Source organism: Podarcis liolepis (assembly GCF_965112155.1).
Source record: "Podarcis liolepis genome assembly, chromosome: 6".
Taxonomy (NCBI): domain Eukaryota; kingdom Metazoa; phylum Chordata; class Lepidosauria; order Squamata; family Lacertidae; genus Podarcis; species Podarcis liolepis.
The window spans coordinates 21,320,378-21,336,122 of NC_139559.1; the positions used below are offsets into that span (position 1 = coordinate 21,320,378).

Below are 15,745 nucleotides of genomic sequence, written 5' to 3' on the forward strand. Positions count from 1 at the left end.
TCATCTGGAGGTAATAGAATAGTTGACCAGCACACCAAGCAGGCCAGCAGGAACCTTCAGTTACTTAACATGATGGGATTTCATGTTGACATGTTCAACCTCTTCCTTCGTCACCATTGCACTAGGATAAAACTCAGGTTAGCTGGGCACACCAGAAGGCCTAGTGCATGAAATAATTCTTAATCACCACTGGCTAAAATGACCTTATCATGTGGACAAATCCATTCTGCAACCTTGGAGAGTGGTATGAAATTAGCCCACCAGGTCAAAGCTTTTCAATCTCTACTAGTTGAAAGCTACTCCTGGCTCCCATCGATCCCAACCAGCATGGCCAATGGTCAGGGATGACGAGAGTTGTCACCTACTAGCATCCATAGGCTCACCATCCATATTTTTAAAAATTCATTTGATGACATTTTGTATGAGAAAAGTATTAGAGAGAGAGAGAGAGAGAGAGAGAGAGAGAGAGAGAGAGAGAGTGTTTGCTTGGCTGAGAGGCAAAGTGTTACATTTTGAGAAATAAATAAATAAAATGTAGCCACTGACTGAGGGCAAACTGAAATCGGTGGGGCAGGGCCCATCTGCCCTAATAGACCAACCTCCATTGCCTTGGTACTTTCCTGGGCCAGTATGCTCTCACCCTTGCTCTCCAAATCAAAAGCCACAATTACCCCCCCTTCTTGTAAACGTCATTAAAGCTCAGGAAGTTAGCACACAAACTTCAGAAGACCCGGCTGTTCCTTTAAACTTCATTTAAAGCACATTCGAAGCATGTTCCTTCCCTCAAAGAATTCCAGGCGCCCCAAAGCCTTTCTTTTAGGAATTCTAGGTGCCGAAATCCCAATGGAGCAGAAAAGATTGTTTACGTATGCGACCATGGCTGTGTGGATGTTATTGGCCCAGAGATGGAAAGAAGATTTAATGGTGAATTTTGGATATAATTGAGATGTAAAAGATTTGGATTTTTATAAAAGATGCAGGAGAAGTCCAGGAGATTCTATGGAATCTTGTTTTTATGACGTGTGTTGGCTATGTGATTGTAAAACTTTAAATTGAAAAACCAAATAAATAAATTTACAAAAATAAAATAAAATAAATAAAAATCCGGGTGCTGCACTTGTTGTGGGTGACAATTCCCAGTCACCCACAACAACCCAGTTCAGTGCCCAGCAATCCCCTGCAACCCACAAGGTCCGGAATTCTTGGAGGGGAAGAATGTGCTTTGAGGTCAAACGTGCAAGACACGCACATGCAGCTGGACAACGAAAAGGGCTGATAAAACAGGCGCTGGATATCCGTGCCTGGCTTGCCTTCTCGTTAGGTGTGGGTTTTTTTTTTTTTGTTTTTTTTTTTTGCTAATTTCAAACTTCTGCTGAGCGCGTGAGGAAAAAGCTATATATATTAGGATCTGGACCGTGGCAGGAAGAAGAGGCACAACAGTTCCCTCTCCTTTTCCCGTTTGGCAAACCCCGACCCCGAAGCTCCAAACCCACGCGGTTTGGGGCAGGGGTTGGGGGGCTGGGAGAGCAGGCTGGACTTAGCAGGTGGATACAAAAGTTGGGAAGAAGGGGGAGGAGGGCGCGAAACGTGACTGTGCTCAGCGAGTCCGGCATCTGCAGATAATCCCGCTTCTCCCGGCGTCCCTCCCTCGTTGATTGGATGGGTCCGCGGGGCGACGGCGTGGGGGGGGGGCGGAGAGGGAGTCGGACGTGGAGGCCCCTCTGCAGCCCCGGAGGAAAGGAGGCGCTTTGCAACAGATGGTTCAAGGTCTTCTCTCCTCCGGCGCGTCCCGCGCGCGCTCTCTGGCTGGCTGGCCGGGAGCCCCCCGCGCAGCGCAGGCCGGCAGGGAGGGCGGGAGCGAGTCCAAGAAGCAGCTGTGTGGTCCTGCAGGGCGCGAGCGCCGCTTCGCCTTGCCTTGCCCGCGCCCCGGCTCGCGCGGACCTTCGCTTCGGGCTGAGGGGGCGCCCATGCCGCTCGCTCGGGCTCTGTTGCCGGGCCAAGCGCCGCCGGCCCCGCCTCCGTCTCCGCTCGCGTCCACTTAAGTCGGCGAGTCACACAAGCGCCGCCTTGGCCCGGCTGCGAGGGGAACTCGCCCGTTCGCCGGCGGGGATTGGGCCGCCTGAGGTAAGTTCATTGGCTCGGCTGGATGGGAGGAAACCCCGCGCCCTCGCGGCCGCTCTCCGGTCCTCGCTTCGGAAATGTGACCTTCTTTCTGCGCTTGAGGCACCGAGGCCGGGATAGGCGCGCTGCTGCTGCTTTCTCCTCCTGCTCCTCCAAAACAGGGGGGGTGAGAGAAGGCCACATCTTCGCTTCCCGCCTCTCGGCACGCTGTGGTGCCTTTTTGAGACGAGGTTCAGGAGGAATGCTGAGAAAGACCTGGCTTTTCCTGGCCAGCTCTCCTCCAGGCAGGTTCCCCTTCGAGGTCTTCTTCTTCTTCTTGTTTAGTCGTTTAGTCGTGTCCAACTCTTCGTGACCCCATGGACCAGAGCACGGCAGGCACTTCTGTCTTCCACTGCCTCCCGCAGTTTGGTCAGGCTCATGTTCGTAGCTTCGAGAACACTGTCCAACCATCTGGTCCTCTGTCGTCCCCTTCTCCTTGTGCCCTCCATCTTTCCCAACATCAGGGTCTTTTCCAGGGAGTCTTCTCTTCTCATGAGGGGGCCAAAGTATTGGAGCCTCAGCTTCAGGATCTGTCCTTCCAGTGAGCACTCAGGGCTGATTTCCTTCAGAATGGAGAGGTCTGATCTTCTTGCAGTCCATGGGACTCTCAAAAGTCTCCTCCAGCACCATAATTCAAAAGCATCAATTCTTCGGCGATCAGCCTTCTTTACGGTCCAGCTCTCACTTCCATACATCACTACTGGGAAAATCATAGATTTAACTATACGGACCTTTGTTGGCAAGGTGATGTCTCTGCTTTTTAAGATGCTGTCTAGGTTTATCATCGCTTTTCTCCCAAGAAGCAGGCGTCTTTTAATTTCGTGACTGCTGTCACCATCTGAAGTGATCATGGAACCCAAGAAAGTAAAATCTTTCACAGCCTCCATTTCTTCCCATTCTATTTGCCAGGAGGTGATGGGCCCAGTGGCCATGACCTTAGTTTTTTTGATGTTGAGCTACAGACCATATTTTGCACTCTCCTCTTTCACCCTCATTAGAAGGTTCTTTAATTCCTCCTCACTTTCTGCCATCAAGGTTATGTCATCTGCATATCTGAGGTTGTTGATATTTCTTCCGGCAATCTTAATTCCAGCTTGGGATTCATCCAGCCCAGCCTTTCGCATGATGAATTCTGCATGTACGTTAAATAAGCAGGGAGATATACAACCTTGTTGTACTCCTTTCCCAATTTTGAACCAATCAGTTGTTCCATATCCAGTTCTAACTGTAGCTTCTTTCGAGGTCTTAAGCAGCAGAAATCCATCAATGCTTCCTCAGAAGTTAGACCCATTGCTTTCTGTCTTCCTCTCCAGTCAGGAGAGTATAGGATTGCAGCCTTGATTGACACCGCTCCCCAACTGTTGTATCAGGACATTGTAGGCATGTCTCAACCCTCCTCATTGTCTTATTAATCTGAGGGACATTTGAATTAATATTAAAAAAAAAGATGCAGAAGCCCACACAGAGTGCTTTTTGCCTGCCTCCTGCTATGTCAGTATTTGGCAGGTTTGAATCCTGGTTGCAGCCCATACACCATACCATTTGAGATGTTGTTCTGTCACAATCTATTGAGACTTGGATATATGCTGCAGACTGCGTCAACAGGTGCAGGTAAATTCATTGCGATTGTGGTTGTTCCCTGTGGGCTGTCACTAAGCATTGGGAACCCAGTGTGCTCTAGATAGAGAAATGGCTTTCAACCAGCAGGGATTGAAAAGCATTGACCCAGCACACAGGCTAGCTTCATATACCCTCCAAGGTTGCTGAATGGACTTGCCCATGTGATAAGGTAATTTTAGCCAGTGGTGATTAAGGGTACATTGTGAGCATCAGGTTTGTCCAGCTAACCTGAGTTGCATCCTAGTGTGTTGTATGGAGTCAGTGGCGTAGCGTGGGGGGTGCAGGGGGGGCCGGGCACACCGGGCGCAACATCTGGGGGTTAGGGTTAGGGGGCACAAATCCACGGGTTAGGGGGTGCAAATCCATGGGTTAGGGGGCGCAAATTACTTGCCTTGCCCCAGGTGCTGACAACCCACACTACGCTACTGTATGGAGTCAAGACCTTGAGCATGTCAATATGACACTGTTCCACCAAGTCAAGAAACCTATGGGTTCCCACAGATCTGGGTGTGATTAAAGGCCTGTTTGGACATGCATGTGCATCACCTGATGACTGCAACATCAAGAAGTGATGCAAAAGTGGGAAGGAGCCACCCAGATCAAAACATCAAAGACAAAACTTCCATATCACTTCTTCATAAACTGTTTCACTGCAGTTGGTTCACACATTTCAGCTGAGAATTGCCAGTTGTGGAATTACAAAGTGAAACAGATGGATGTGTGGCACGCCTATGAAATGTTTGTTATTTCTATTAATTTTGTTTTGTTTTTGTTTCAATATATATATATACAATATACAATACAATATATACAATATACCGGTACATATATACAATATATATACAATTTTCTACTCCAGGTGTATAAAGCAATGTACACTTATGGTAAGAATCACATAGAATTGTAGAGTTATAAGGGTCTTCTTGTCCAACCCTTTGTTGAGGCAGGTAATTCACTGCTGTATCCAGCCCCTGTTTTAAAAACACTGATGAAGGTTTGTCCACCATCTTCCTGTGCAGTTTGTCTAAAAACAGGCATAAAACCAAAATACTAAAGAAAGTAAAAAACAAAACAAAATACGAGTTAAGCACCTGTGGTTCACAGCCTGACAATGCAAAACTATGCAGGTCTACTCAAAAGTAAATCCCAAACAGTACAATAGGGCTTATTTCTCAGGTAAGCCTGAATTTCTTGGACACAGAATACTGATATGAACGTCCAAGTATTCTGAGACTTTTGTGTGAAGAACAAGCAATGAGGGAGGGATAAAAGTACACTTGCCACATGTGTTTGCAGAACGTATTTAGTACGTTCTGCAAACACTTTTTATGTTCAGCATTTCTGTTGAGTTGTTGTATATGACCTATAGGAACAATATAGAATTCCTTTATTAGAATATAACTGAAGGATCTCTTGTACTCTTGTGCTGATTGAGATATTCCAGAGCATCTACAGTGGCAGAGCTTTCCCAATGTACATCCTATCTATATCACTGGTCTCTTATCCTATACACAACCCATAAAATTCAGCAGGACTTAACTCTCAGCACACATACATTGGATTGCACTGTTATACCCCAGAGTAAAGCGGAGGGTGAGGGACTTGCCAAGGAATTGTTCTGCGTATAGAAATACACTGAAAAAAATTCTTGCATGCTTTGTTTGGTGTGAAGCCATGGGTGGAGAACTGTGATTGACAGCTCTGTTGGCTCACCCCCTCTAACAACTTGCGCTTTCCACCTGTTCCAGGGAATTAACACCAGATAGAGAAATCCACTGCTACAGAATTCAGTTGCTAGTACTGTACAAGAATAAGTCCCTTAAAAAGAGAGAAAGAGAAAGTGGAATTGAAACATTGTTTTTCACCCTTGCTGTGTACATTGCTCCACTGACATATTTAAAGACAAAGCAAACAACTTATAAAGTGCAATATTTAATCCTTTTAGTCACTTCCTGGGCCAGGAGGCTACATTTTAAAGTAGTCCAAGCTGGAAATCACAAGTGATCTAGGAATATGACCTAAGATAATGAGCATGCATATTTGGCTGAGTCAGCCTGTGCTTCCTTGCCAGTGTAGATAGTGGGTTGATGGTTTCAGGGTTACAAACTTGGGTATCTCATTGTGTAACTAGAAATGATACTTCTCCAGGATGTCATCACTTTTCAGGCAATGTGTAAACAAGCCTGTGAATTACATCAAGCCGTTGCACATGGCTGAATATGAAGTACTATTTTAATGTGTTACTTAAAACATTTCTGTAGTGCCCTTCAGTCCAGGATTTTTGTGATGATTTGCAGTTGCTAAAAAGCACAATTAAAGTGTAAAAAAAAACACACACCAGTTGTAGCAGGAATGGGGAATTTTAAGCCTGAAAAAAGTAAAAGGAGGTGACGTGATGCCAGGTTTGAGTGGGGTCTGGGCAAGATTCTCTGGTGACCCTCCATCACCACTGTAGTGGCTAATGCACCCCCCCTGGCAAGTTTACTGATAAGCAGTAGGTGTCAGTACTCTAAAAAAATAATAATAATCCATGACCCAGCATTGTTAGGAGAAGTGCAGAGCTGAATTCCTGCAGTTGCTACCATCCTGAGTTGCCCTGCAATGCTTCTGGATCCTGATGTAGCATGATTGGTGGCAGAGCGCAGAAGCATGGTTGGAAAATAAGGTGGTAGCTGCAGCCACCTGGCTTGGCTTCTTTTTAGCACTGGGCCATTTAAGAAGTTTTTTAAGCGTGCGTGCGCGCGCGCACACACACACACTGGAAGACAGTGCCTACCCCAGAGGCACTGAGGTACCACTATTCCTCTCAGATTGGACTTTATCTGGACTGGGGATATGGAGATATTTTTCTTTCTTTTATCTATGTTGCCACAAGCCTCTGGGTTGAGACCAGCGTTATTTCATTCGTACAGAAAGCTTCCACGCCAGTGCCTGCCAGCTGCCACTAGAAACAAGTGGCACCAATTTGGAAATGCTTCCCAGATTTGAAAAGCACACCGTGTAAGGACTTCTAAATGTTACCTCCCTCTTCTTGGATTGCTGCCACGTGGAAGCACTTTTTAGAAGCTTCCATATGTTTGAAGCCAGCCATCAGAACTGTAGGATGTCCTGAAGTGGGTTGAATTATCTGGGAGAAACTTCCATCCCTTTTAATGTTCTCTGTGGTTCAGAATGTCATAGATACTTTCATTATGTTGCAGAGAAATTGTGAGGTCTCCTCCTACTTAACATTTGGTAACAGTATTGGGTTGTATACAGCACAGAGCATCGAAGGGATGCATCTCTGACCCAGAGAACTTGCTATCTAGTTTCCACCAAGGGTGGGGAAGGAGGGAACTGGGGAAGGGAGGAATGGGGAAAGAGGTTGGAAATTGCCAGTGAATAGCAGGGGTGTGGAGAGAAACTTCATTAAAGCAATAAAAGTGAGTCCAAAGTGGTTCAGTGATTATTTGGTTGAAGAAATTGGTCTAATAGAGAATGGGAGGAGGAACTTGATACATGGTGGCAGGCTTTTACAGACATAGTGCTGTGGTCTGTATGCCAACCATAGATTAAAAATGGGTGGGGAACATTCCCCCTCAGGACAGCCTTTTGTGGGCAACAGGTAGGTGGAGCCAGAGTCAGAAACTAGTCTTTGTGCCAAAGACAATTTTCTACACACACTCACACACCCCTCTCCATCCTCTATACATTATCGAACACATTTCAGCTATGCAGAATTACTAGATGAGCAAAGCAGGGTGGGAGAGGAGGGTGTCCTGGGTAGAGTTCCAAGGGCCAAAGAGAGAACCCTGGAGGGTCACATTTAGCCCCTTGTGCCTGAGGTTCTCCACCATCTGTTCTCCTCCTCCGCTCTTGCTGCTGCTCCCAAGCCATGGACGAAACAAGGCATTAATGCAACAAGGCTTTTCATGGCTTCTGAACCCAGGCTTGTCATTGGTTTCTCCCAAACAAACCACGAATGGTAACCAAGGTTTGCTTCATACTTACGGTTTATTTGGAGATAAGAAGCCACAAACTTCAGAGAACTATGGTGTGTTACATCAGTGGTGCAGCAAGAACGGGGAAGGTGTGCCATGGGTGCTTTTGAGCTGCATGTCCTAGCATGCTGTCCATCCAGTACAACCCTTGCCTGTGGCCTATGTTACTCCAGATTTTTTGCCCTCATCTACTCCAAAGATCTCTTCCTTAAAAGTGCTTTGTCTCTTTTATGCTTACGATTCCTTTCCAGAACATCAAAATGATGCTGCTTTTCTTGTGTCTTTCAAATCCCTCTTCAAAAACCATGTCTTCTGTGGCTTTAACCCCCTTACTAGCCTGATATGTGTTAGGCATACCTTATCTCATAGAAAGCAGTGCACTAAAACCCACTGGGTTTAATCTCTTAGTTCACACACCCAACTGAATTTAATTCATTGCATTTACCACCTTCAGTTGTGTTGTGTTGTGTTTAAATTTATACCACAGTCAACTTGAGTCAGGGACCAGACTTCTTTTGTCTTAGGCTGTTCAGTGTTGATATTAATATACCACATTCCGAAGTTAACACATGCTTGTTTTCTCCTGCTCTGGAGGGTAGGATTCAAAACTGTGGCTTCAATTTACAAGAAAGAAGATTCTGCCTAAACATAACGGAAAAACTTTCTGACAGTAAGAGCTGTTCAACAGTGGAACAGTCTCCCTTGAGAGGTTGTGGACTCCCCTTGGAGGTATTTCATCAGAGGCTGGGTGGTCCTCTGCCTTGGATGCTTTAGCTGAGATTCCTGCATTGCAGGGGATTGGACTAGATCATGGGTAGGCAAACTAAGGCCTGGGGGCTGGATCCAGCCCAATCTCCTTCTAAATCCAGCCTGTGGATGGTCCGGGAATCAGCATGTTTTTACCTGAGTAGAATGTGTCCTTTTATTTAAAATGCATCTCTGGGTTATTTGTGGGGTATAAGAATTAATTCATTCCCCCCCAAATATAGTCCAGCCCCCCACAAGGTCTGAGGGACAGTGGACTGGCTCCCTGCTGAAAAGGTTTGCTGACCTCTGGACTAGATGACCCTTGGATCCCTTCGAAACCTACGATTCTGTGGTTAACTATGATTAGACAACTTCACCTGTGCACAAGCTGTGTGTTTGTGCATTCCGTCCAAACTCTCATGCTTTGCTTATTTGGGGGGGGGGGAGTGAACCACAGAGAATCTGGCTTAGTATTACATCTGGACTGGTGCTTGCAGTGTGTTTCTCTCCAGACAAGCCACCATCTGAAGCCAAGGTGTGTTGCATGCGTGAAAGCTACTCGAGCCATTTAAATTATGGTTAATGACTTCACATTGCAACTGAATGTGATCATATGGGGAGTGGCCAGGGGTGGTGGGAATTGTAACCCAGCCATAGGTTCCCCACCACAATATCATCTGTAAAGCTCAAAGCTGTTTTCATCTCACCTTCTGGGGTATTCCAGAAAATAAACAGTGACATAGAAAGCCTTGTAAAAATGTACGGCTTAGAGACAGAATAGCTTGTAGATCAGAGACATGTAAGGTCCCATTGTATGTTAGGTGTATTTAATGTAGTCTCTGCCTCTTATCCTGTTTCTAATCTGTCAGTGGTAGGCAAGCTTTTAATCCTATGTAGGAACAAAAGTGTTTTAATCACTTTTAGGATTATGATACATTTTTGTGCAGAGTGGAATCAGTAAATATTGCACTTTGTAGTAGACTCCTGGATTGCTTTTTTAAAAAATTCTTGCTTTGCTGCTGTCTTGTTCCTCTGTAAAATTCAGGGACTGAGAAATTCTTTGCTTGTGGAATATTAAGAGACCTCTCAAAATGCAGATGAGCTTTTGCATTGCACTATGTAATAGGCAGATTGTTGTTGTGCTTTCATTAGACTGTGACTAAGAATCCTCTTATTACTTTCAGATCTCCATATCTCACTGTGCCAGGTGCACACTATGTGCAGCTTGAGGTTCTGTTGTTCAGAAGATGCTTTTTGTTTCTGGAGACTTGTTAAGGTGAAGAAAAGTGAGACATTATTTTGCATACAGGCTAAATTGCGGGGAGGGGAGATAATAAAAAACTTATATAAAACAAGAATGGTTACCCACTGGCGTGCTAACTTCCTTTGGCTAGAACTTTAGTGTTGGTTGTTTGAAAACAGCTGTTCAAATGAACTTTTCTTGCCACATGGTTCCTTGTAAGCTGGTCTCTAAATCTGTACTGGAAAATTGCAAAGTGTAACCTACGTGACAAAAATAATGACTCCACTGAAACTGTAATCCGCATGGATTTTTACAGGCGAAGAATATACTTGGAAATATACTACAGTGGTGCCTCGCAAGACAAAATTAATCCGTTCCGCGAGTCTCTTTGTCTTGCGTTTTTTTCGTCTTGCGAAGCACGGCTATTAGCGGCTTAGCGGCTATTAACGGCTTAGCGGCTATTAACGGCTTAGCGGCTTTAAGAAAAAGGAAACAAACTCGCAAGAACTCGCAAGACATTTCGTCTCACGAAGCAAGCCCATAGGGAAATTTGTCTTGCGAAGTGACTCAAAAAACGGAAAACCCTTTCGTCTAGCGAGTTTTTCGTCTTGCGAGGCATTCGTCTTGCGGGGCACCACTGTACATGGATACAAAATATGCAAATAGAAATCTAAATGCATTAATCTTCTCCCACTGTCAAATTGTCAGTTGCAACCCAAAACAGAAGGTGGGGAAACACTGATGGAGCTACTGTTGCTCCTCAGAGTGAATTTTCCACTGCTAGGATACCTCAGTTTGAACATCCTCAGCAAGTGTGTGGCACCCTCAGTCAATCTGCTGCTACACTGAGCTTCTCCTTTCTTTTCCCATTCTTTTAACATTTCAGTTTGAAATCGGCCTTTCTTTGGCACAGTGGGCATCTGACCTTCACACTTTGCTTCCTCTGCTTGCCACTGGTGCCTCCTCTGCCTTCTGGTGGAATATGCCAGCTGTAACCTTGGAACACTTTTCTGTCCCCGCTTGCTGCCTCTGCACTGATACCAGGCCCAGTAATGGTGTGCACATTACATGATTAGGTGGCAGTGTCTGCTGCTAGTAAAGGTGTATGTACATTAATACCAGTTAATGTATGTACATTAACTGGTATTTCTGCTTTAGGTAAGGGTGTTTTGCTGCCACGAACACAAGCACAATATAGATTTGCTAAGCCTAAAGGGACTGAAGGAGCCCCCCACCTCTCTTTAATGTAAAGAAGCCTCACTGAATCAAGTTTGAAAATGTGTGCACGACAGGAAATGTTTAAACAGATTTGCTCCAAGTTGAGAGAAAAAACACACTAAATGGTAACACAAACACTTTGCAGAGTACTCTTCAGTGTCAGGTATGTATTCTTATCCTTCTTGTTAAAGGAAAAAATATATTGCATGAATTAAGTTTGTATCATACAACCAGATACGTTGTGCTTTTGGAGGTTGGTTTGTCACCAGCATATTTTCTTCAGAGAAATCCCTAGTTACTTGTGCTGTTTTGCTCCTAAAGTGAAGTGGTGATGCACAAGAACCACATCTTTTTGGAAAACAACAGCAAAGTGTCTTGCAGCACCTAAAAGAACAACAAATTTATTGTGACTTTTGTAGACTACAATCTGCTTCATCAGATTCATGAAAAGTTATCCTGAGTTACAGGTACACATGGTTTTGCAAGGGGGAGAACAGTTAGCAGTGAGGTCAGGGGAAAATGAAACAGAGAAAAGCACAGTGATGATTATGTAATAATTAATTACACTCTGTGACCTGCAGCTCCAAGCTGGGCTTTTATGTGTTGAACACCTGTGTGAAATAACCTCTAAAGCAGGTGTGGGGAACCTTTGGCCCTCCAGATGTCCTCCCTGGATTCCATTAATGTGTTCCTCTCCATAAGAGGGAGGAGGGCTGGCAAGAATCCTACTTCACCATCCAGAGCAGATGTATCTTGAGAGAGAGAGGCACACACCTCCTCCAGCCTATGTTTCCTGGTCTCACCTCCACCCCCATGTCTTCCTCTTGTTCTCCAACCCACATCCATCTCTGCCTGCCACTCCATGCCTGAACATGTTAATGCGTCTGGACTCACAACCATTTGCATCAAAATCACCTGCTAAATGTCATCTCCTACCTCCATCAATTTAGCAGAGTTTTCCATGCAAACCTGGATGGAAACTGCTACTAAAAAACGACACCTCCATTTAAACAGGTTTAACATTTTAACATGCAAACATTCCTAAAACAAGAAGGGATGGGTAACTGATTCTTCTGCTAAAATGGATCCCTTCTAATCATTTTAGCAGGTTATTCCATTCAGAGCTGTATGGAAACCCCTATTCACATGATGGGGAAATTCAGTTCTGAGTGTGAGTGGGGATTTTGATGTATACCCCTTCTTCATTGAGAAAGGGGTATGCACCATAATTTTCTACTAAAAGAGAGATTCCTCCATATTTTTTTGCAGGGGATCCCATGGAAGTCCCTTCTAAATGAAGGGGAAAACCCCTCCTTTTTTTGAGTTCCTTGTAAGGTGCTTTGAAGTCCCAGCTTAAGAACCTTACACACAATATCCTTGTGTCATCGTGAGACTGACAGATCAAATGTGTCCCACAAGGTTAGTCCAGATAAGATATTTCCATGAAGCCAAAATAGTTCACTACTCATGCTCCAAGGAGAGTGGAAAGTTGCTGAGGTCTAAGGGGAGTTGGTGGAATGGGTGGGGTTGGTAAAGAGATGTGGGGGGAGCGTGATGAGGAACACGAGCAGGGGTGCAGTCGCTACAAGGCTGGATTGGCTTGAAGCACTATCACTCAATAGAACAACAACTGGAGATTCATTGAGGTCCTAACTTCTAGCACCAGGTGTGATGGTTCAGGAAAGATATTGTACATCCTTTAGGCTTCCTGTGGCACATGTATTTCTTGATTTGAGAGCTGTATAATAGTTTGCAGCTTGTACAAAATGAGTGTTTTATTTTTATGACTCACTTTTCTTCCTCTTCAAAGTGGTTAACACATTCTTTTAAATCAATAGGTAAAAGGTAAAGGACCCCTGACAGTTAAGTCCAGTCATGAACTACTCTGGGGTTGCGGCGCTCATCTCGCTTTACTGGCCGAGGGTGCCGACGTTTGTCCGCAGACAGTTTTTCCGGGTCATGTGGCCACCATGACTAAGCCACTTCTGGTGAAACCAGAGCAGCGCACGGAAACGCCGTTTACCTTCCCGCCAGATTTATCTACTTGCATTTTGACATGCTTTCGAACTGCTAGGTTGGCAGGAGCTGGGACCTAGCAATGGGAGCTCACCCCGTTAAACTAATAGAAGAAGAATAAAGTACATTGAAGCAAACAGCAGGCACAAACTACAAATACCAGTCAAGAAACCTTCCCCATCTCAGTAACACTAGTCATTTCTAGCTGTACCTTTCAAAGGCGCCATGCATTCCTGCATGGCAGAATTCAAATAGTGATAGGACCAAATAGAGAAGGTCATCCCAATGTCTCAGCATCATAACTGAGAAGGCACCTCTTCACCTACATCTCAGTCCATATGGGGACAGTCTGCCTCATGGGAGGCTGGGCCTGCATTGGAAGGCGCTTTATACCAAGTCAGATCATTGGTCCATCTAGTCATTATTATCAATACTAACTTGCAGTAGAGTCTCCAGGGTTTCAGGCAGGAGTCCTTCCCAGTCCTACCTGGAGATGTCAGGTGTTGATTGTGGGACCTTTTCTATGCAGAGTTTGTGCTCTGCTACTGAGCTGTGATCTTTCCCCATCCTTTTACGTCTTTGCTTGTGTACTGTGTTTCATTGTGTGACCCTGATCCTCTAACTTGGAACCAGTTTCTTCTCCATAACTTGTGGCAGGATTTATTTGTTTCACTTAAATCCTTCCTCCAAATTGCTGAGAATGGTGTACACATAGTTCTCAGGTGGTCTCCTATCCAGGCAGCTAACATGGCCAGATCTGCTTGGCTTAGGCAGTTGTAACATCTTGTGCCTTCACGCCATTATCCAGGCCTGTGTAAATCAGAGACGATATTAATGGATTTAAAGTAGCAGCATCAGCAATATTAACTAATTTCCTCATTTGCATCTGAGGCATTTGTTTGGTAAAAGGATCATTAAGCATATGCAAACATTCCACGCACTGCGTAAGTTCTTCAGGCTCTGGCAAATGATGAATGGGAAAATTAGAGGTTGCAGGAAAATGTAAATATCATCCTTTGTAAACCTGTCCCCTGGCAAGAATGAAATATTCTCCCTTTGAGCAATGAAGCATTCGTTATATTCTTTTCACATCAGTGAAGAATGCCCAAGACTATTTTACATACTTGATTTGTCCCTTTTACCTTTTTTTTCCTGAGCACTCCTGTTGAATTGGGATTTGTCTTGGTTTTGTTGAACAAGCGCTCTAGCACTGCGCTGCAGAAAGAAGTGCCATAACTCCAATTAACTCCCATGCTATAATCTCTTGAACAATTCTGGACCCGTCTCTTCATGTTTTTCATATTAACAGCCATGGGTCATTTGCCAAATGTTTGGTTAAATAATTGCACAGTGGATTAAACTGCAAGCTCACATCATGGTTGCTATTAAATAATTTATGTGTAACAGCAAACCTACCTGAGGAAAACTGGGGTCATTGGGCAATCCAATTAAATCTTAGCTCCAATGGGAAAAGCTTCCCTCCAGTTCTCACTGGAGATAAAAGGATCTGCAACAGATCACAACATTCATCAAGACTACATTTTCATTTACTGGCTTTCTCTCTGTGGAATAACTGCTTAAGGTCAGTGAAATCACTGTGTTTTATCAAGGGCCAGATTTGTCCATACCTTGTGAGAACAACCCAGACAACTTCATAGGACTGGTGGTATGAAAATTCTTCATTGTGAGAACAACCCAGACAACTTCATAGGACTGTGGACAGTGTTGCCAGATCTGACAGAGTGCCAGAAAACATATGAAAATGTACACATGTCTTACATGTAGGAAAGCTAACTTTTAAAGAATGTTTCCTGGAGAAAGCAGTACAGTGGTACCTTGGGTTACATACGCTTCAGGTTACGGACGCTTCAGGTTACAGACTCCACTAACCCAGAAATATTACCTCAGCAGTTCGAATCCCCATGACGGGGTGAGCTCCCGTTGCTCGGTCCCAGCTCCTGCCAACCTAGCAGTTCAAAAGCATGTCAAAGTACAAGTAGATAAATAGCTACCACTCTGGCAGGAAGGTAAACGGCATTTCTGTGTGCTGCTCTGGTTTCGCCAGAAGCTGGCTTTGCCATACTGGCCAGAAAAACTGTCTGTGGACAAACACCGGCTCCCTTGGCCAGTAAAGTGAGATGAGCACCGCAACACCAGAGTCATTCATGACTAGACTTAACTGTCAGGGGTCCTTTACCTTTTAATATTACTGAGCCACTTTTAGGGAGCTGACAATAATCACACTGTTGCAGAAATTCAGGTGTTTATTTATAAAAAGATTTAAAGGGAAGAATAAGCCAGTATGAAATTATTTGGAAGAAACAAAATGGCTTTGATGTCACTACAGAATAGAAAGGGATAATAATGCATGTATTACCTGGACCAAACTTAGTTACTAAAGCAGAGATAGAGGTTTCCTCCTGGAGCGAGTAACAGTTTGGGACAGGAGTGTGTGAGATATATTGGAACTATTGTGCAGGGGGAAAGGGTTAATCCATTCATGCCATGATACTGACAGGGAACAGGGCTGTCATTGTTTGCTTAAAAAGAAATGAAACAAACAAATGCAAAACAATGTTTTGATGTAACCTCAAATGTGAACAAATTTCATTACTTTTCAGAAACCTCATTTGCCACAGACTGTATCTGCTCCAAGATGCTTGTTAAAATGGCTTTGCAATAGTGAGGGAACTGTAGATGATTACTTTGCAAAAGCATTATGAATCAGTGATAGAGCACTTGTGTGGGGGAGGATTCCCCT

At 44.5% G+C, this 15,745-nt stretch overlaps 1 protein-coding gene across 4 annotated transcripts in view; it reads left to right on the forward strand.

Annotated features, from left to right (window-relative positions):
* The first annotated feature begins 1,533 nt into the window (after nucleotides 1-1,533).
* Nucleotides 1,534-15,745, forward strand: part of SULF2 (sulfatase 2) — a 273,848-nt gene continuing 259,636 nt past the window's right edge. The window contains exon 1 of one of the 4 annotated variants that reach the window (XM_083508022.1): nucleotides 1,534-1,767. The gene's annotated coding sequence lies outside the window, so the exon portion shown is untranslated. Of the gene's footprint in view, nucleotides 2,125-15,745 lie in introns of all 4 variants that reach the window. The other 3 variants (XM_083508024.1, XM_083508021.1, XM_083508023.1) reach the window with 3 other exon arrangements.